This window comes from Triticum aestivum, chromosome 4D, assembly GCF_018294505.1.
Source record: "Triticum aestivum cultivar Chinese Spring chromosome 4D, IWGSC CS RefSeq v2.1, whole genome shotgun sequence".
Classification (NCBI taxonomy): Eukaryota; Viridiplantae; Streptophyta; class Magnoliopsida; order Poales; family Poaceae; genus Triticum; species Triticum aestivum.
In genome coordinates, this window is record NC_057805.1 from 505,186,727 (window position 1) to 505,192,249 (window position 5,523).

Genomic DNA, 5,523 nt, shown 5'->3' on the forward strand with positions numbered 1-5,523 from the left:
ATTCGGTCGGCGAACTAAAGATGTTTTTACAGTCGTTAAAATACGAACCCCCAGATATTGAACATACTGTGATTTTCTCAATCACAATTCAGACATGCAAATTTATGCATGCATATCTAGGGAAAGGAACCCTTAACGGAACTATTCTCTCTGGAAGATGTTTCTTACAATCACAATGTAATATAACATAGCTAGCCGGATACAACTCGTCTGTTCAAGCAACTATGACCCCTACGCCTGGTATCCACGCGTGCCCCGGTATATTTTGCCGTGTTGGTATTCGGAAACACTCTGCCCCTTCGAGCCCAGAGGTCGAAGCGAAAAGGTCGGCCATGACAATTGTTTTTACAATCCGGCTAGGGACAAATATGTCAAGGAAAGTACATAGTCACTTTGACTCATAAATTTCCTCCTCTATACCATCTAACAGGTTGTCTAACTTACAATCCTGCTGGGAATACCTGGCGGCTACTTCTACTTGGTCATACACCAGATTTACGGGAATCTCTTTCCCATCTGACCCTAGAGGTCCGACTCGGGCCATGCGATTCGGATCAAGTTTGGTATACCGTGTTTTCTCCATGGGCCAGGCCTCTCGCGCACCCTCCCGGTCATCCGATATTTTCCATAATCGGATATGCCGCCGCGCTCCCATGAACAGCTCTACGAGCTCCTCCATACTCCCTGGAGGGGAGGCGGATGGCCACAAGGCCTTGGCAACACTCCGCATTGCCTGCCGAGCTTGCACTTGCATTTGGGACAGCCCTTGTAGTAGATCACTCGACGATTCGGATACCTCCTCTTCGGGACGGCCCGTCACCATACCTATAAAAATAAACTCTGTCAGATCCTTTCACCTCCGAATTACTATATGGTAAGTTCGGTCACTTAATGAATATGCCGCCTCGCAGCCTTTTATTTTCCTATATGGAGTCAGCCAGCTAGGCCCGCACATCTTTCAGCTCTTCGCCCAGCTTGGTGTTCAAATCATGGAGCTTGTTTTTCTCCTCTCTGGCTCGGGTCAGCACTCGCTCGCCTGCGGCGTGTAGCCTTTTGGCCTCTTTCTCTCCTGCCTGCGCGGTTTTCATCTTCTCCTCCAGTTGATCTAACGATCCTGTCATGAGATAAGCAACAGTGTCGGCATAACCGGTATATAATTATTATTTCTTGATGGAGGGAAATATTACCGGAGGGCGCCTGTCGGCGTTCTGGGAACAGGGGTCCCCATACTTGCCTGCCTGCGGCCCACGGCGTGGCTAAGCTAGCGGGCTGTACGGCCCATCTTCATCAGCAAAGCATCCAAGACCTTTGCGAGGGGCCAAGCCTCGTGAGGCGGATGACGAAAGACCTCCTCAGTAGTGGCCTAGCCAGGCAGGCTCACGAGGAGCGGAGATATCAAGGCGGGGCAAACCTCACGAGGCCCTCGTGACATGAGCCATGACGATCGATACCAGGCGGGCGCCAGCACGCGCAACGTCCTTGTTTCCTCTTTGGTGCTGAGGAGGCAAGCGCAGACGAGGAGTAACGAGGCATCAGGCAAAGGTTGCCATGTCGGTGCAGCGAGACCAAGACCAGGAGGACGGCCAGGTGGAGGTCACCGTGGAGCCCAAGACGGCGTCATCACCAGAGCCTTTGCAGGCGAAGACCACTTTTCTAAGGATAGCTTGTACTAGATGTCCCCCTTCAAATTCACCCGCCGTTGTTGGCTCCCTTCCCGCTCAATATTTGGGAAGAGGACCATGGCCTATATAAGTAGAACTAGCCACCACAGTAGGGGCATCGAGTAGTTCATCGAGCTCTCACACACAAGCCACAAAACACAAGAACACCTCAACCTCAGGAGGTTGTTCTTCCCCTTGTACTGTTCATCATCATCAGCCCAAGAGGCAATCCACCACCACCACACCGGAGTAGGGTATTACACCACAACGGTGGCCCGAACCAGTATAAATCTTGTGTCTTTCTGTGTTGTGAGTTCGTCGAGTTCGTCCGCAAGATCTTAGTGAGCTAGGGCATCGATCGGTAGGAGGAAAAGACTTCGCGCGCACCCCAGAGTTCGAACCTCAAGGGTTTTGCCGGAACCCCACATCCGACATTTGGCGCGCCAGGTAGGGTGTCGCCGGAGCTTGGTCTCTGCCAAACAGCTCGCCAACGCTCTGCAGCCACGATGTCCGACGACCCAAGGGCCGGCTCCGACCGCTGGACAGCCTGGCCAGCCCAGGCAGCGCCGCCTGCCCATGAAGACCTCGACCCCGCGCTCCAGGCGGCGCGAGCGCCGCCAAACTCCGCCGGGCCTGGGCTACGCGGCCAGGCGTCGTCCACCCTCACCCCATGGCAAGTACGAGCCGCTGCAAGAGCAGCGAGCCACGCCGCAGCAACGACACCGCACTCACGGAGGGAGCAAGCAAACATGCGGGCAGCACTCATGGTGGCGAGAGAGCTGCTGCGATGCAGGTTGATGGAGAGCGGCCGGGATGCACTGCTGGAGCGCGTTGCCGAGCTGCTGGATGCAGCGGCATCGGGAGCAGCGCCTTTCTGCTATCGACTTTCTCCTCAGGCCACTGCAGGGCCACACGGCAGGCCTCACCACAACCGCGCGCCATCGGCTATGCCCGGGGGCTTCATCAACATCAGCACGGCCAGCGGCTTAGGGGGCTCTGCCGCCCCCACGCCGCCCCTGACAAGCATGGGCGCAAGCGTCGCCCCCCATGGCCCTGGCCGGATGCCGCGCTACCATCCTCAGGACGCCACCCTGGGCCGAGCAACATGGAGCGTGGGGCACTACGGTGAGGTGTTCGGGGTGACGGCACGGGAAGCCTACGTGCCCCGCATGATGGACCAAGAGTACACACCAGACGACGACCCCGGCTCATTCGTTGGAGAAGATTGGGAAGAGGGGGCGCTAGGAGCCGAAGCCTTCCAAGAACCAACGGAGAACCACGACGATCGCGCCGGCAACGGCAACTACAAGGTACCGCTAATCTCTCGGGAATAGGCTTACGCTAACCATGGGCTACAGATTAAACAGGTCACAGCGTCGATCGACGACCCTAGCACAGCAGCACCCCTTCCAACAAGGGAAACACGCTGGGGGCCGCCAGGAGGGAGCCAGGAGCAAGGCCCCTCCCCGCATCGCACGAAGCCCGGCGACACCCGGAGGTAGGCCCTCTGCCCGGGAGGCCTCGACGACCCTTCCCCCGGCAGAGGACCCGTGGTCGCCGAGGGCACCGCTGGCGTCCTCTGTCCCACCTTTGAGTTGTCCCGCCTGCCGGTTGGCTCAAGGGTGGTCGAGGGTGGCGCAAGGCGGGGCCCTTGTCTGGCGATATGAAGCAAGGCCGGTACCTGTGAAGAAGGCCCAGTGCCTGTGAAGCTCGCTGCCCGTGACACTCTCATGTAATAATGAGTTGGGGCTGTACACGCCCCGGAGTCTCAGGGGTGCCGGCCTCAAGCCCTGGGGCTCCATCCCACGCCCAGTGGCAGCACTTAGCTCCGCGCTGGTGAGAAGACTTGAAGACCAGAAGACTAGACTAGGTGCCGGACGCAACCATTTGCTTTGGATCTCTCCTTCTGTAGGTTTGCTTTCTCGATCAGGATTTAAGCTGAAGCTGAGTTTTTATCGATACGCGCGGGGGTGCCTCTTTTCGTTCGAGCAATTTCTTGCTTTCTGGATTTTGTTTGGTCTGGGACTCATGTCCGTCCCCTTCCCCTCACGAGCCCCTCGCGAGCGAGACTGCGCGAAGCACGCGTGCGCCCAGTGCGTGTTAACGCAACAACTGGCGCTTGCTTCTTGCGGGGCCCCTTCTGACGGGTCGACAAGCTCCCCGGGATTCTCAGAAACTCGTAGCCTCACGACCCAGCTCGAGGCTGGCGCTGGCTAAGGTAAACCACAACCGAAACTCGACCCTGGACTCACGAGTTCGCGAGGGCACACATTCAATACCGCATAGGAAAGTAAAGGCTGCAACTTGCTTACATAAGGGGCTCCCTCTCTCAAAATGCTCTTACAAGTTTTCCAAGGGCCACGCCCGAGTCTTTGTGTACAGGGTAAGACGACGGGAGAACACGGGATCAGCCAGATATGTCACTCGCTACATCACCCACGGACGCGTCACTCACGTCGTCATCATCCTCGTCGGCACCGCCGCCGCCTTCGGCAATGCCCCCATCACTGTCATCAACCACGTCGCCTTCGTGTGCGACGACCACCACCGCGTCATCTTCCAAAGTGAAGGCCCTGACCAATGCGTCCACATTGTCCTCAACCCACCGCGCCAGGTCACCCCGGACGACCGTGGGTACGGGGGCGATGGCGGCGTCGAAATCAAAGTTGGGGTTGGCATTCAGGAGATGGCTGAAGACACGGGAGAAAGCGCGCTCAAGCAGGCCACGGCTCCTTTCCTCCACAAGTTTGCGAGGTCTGTCAGATCGGGCCTCCAGGTGCGTCACCACCTCGGTGAAGAAGCGGAGGTGACTGGCGTAGTCGTTCACCCGAGGATAGGGGGCTTCCGCGTCGCAGATATGGCCCAGGGCAGTGTTGGCCCTGTTCCAGAGATCCTGAAGCATGGGAGCGTGGACGCGCTCCAGCGTCTGACTCTCCAACACTTCCTCCCTGTTTCGCCGCGCGACGGCCTCGGCGTCATCAACCCGTTTTTGAAACACAAGCAGCTCGGCGCGGGCGGAGGCCAAGTCTGCCGGCGCCGTGACCAAGGCGGCGGCTGTGGCCTCTCCGCGCCTCTCCGCCTCGTGTAACCTAGGCCTCAGGGCAGCGGCCCTGCCCGCATCCTGCGTACCTGCGAGCTTCAGCTTCAAGTCATACCTACCCTCCAGGTCAGCGCGAACCCGGGCCACCTGGCGATCGATTTCCTCCTGGATCCTGGCCTCACAAGCCCCGACGGCGTCTTCCGACTGAGCGACTTGATGCTCCCTCATCTCCAATCGCTCGAGCTCAAGGCTGCGCTCCACGGCTTCTAGGGCCAGCGCCTCCTCGCGCTTCCGGACCTCCTCTTCCTCCGCGGGCGTCCACCTCAGGGATGCAAGAGCGGCTCTGCGCGCCTCCACCTGCTGCTCAAGGGACGCGCTCCAAGCTTGGAGCTCCCGCGCGTGCTTCTCCGCAGCCTCGCGGCGGCGGTCAGCCTCGCGAGCCTCTTCCAAAGCTCGTGAGCGGGCTTCATGGGAAACCTTGAGGGACGCCTCGGCATTCGCGTTCTCAAGGTCACGCTGATAGCAGCCGAGGTTGATAGCCACCCTCAGCTTGCGCCGCTCCTCCACCAGCCAAAGACCCTCAATCTCGAGGTGCGAGTCGACACCCACGAACTCTTTACCAAGTCGGCTCATTGCGCCCATTGCCTTCTGGAAGAGCTCATGGCGAACTACGCTCCACCCGCGCTCGAACTCGAACGCGCGGCCCACCTCGTCCTCCGCCTCAGGGGCCGCGGGCGGGGCATCAAGCGGCGCATCACCTGTCGCCAGGGGGCTGGGGGTTGGTGCCGCGCCTGGCACCAACCAGCCCTCACGAGGAGCCTG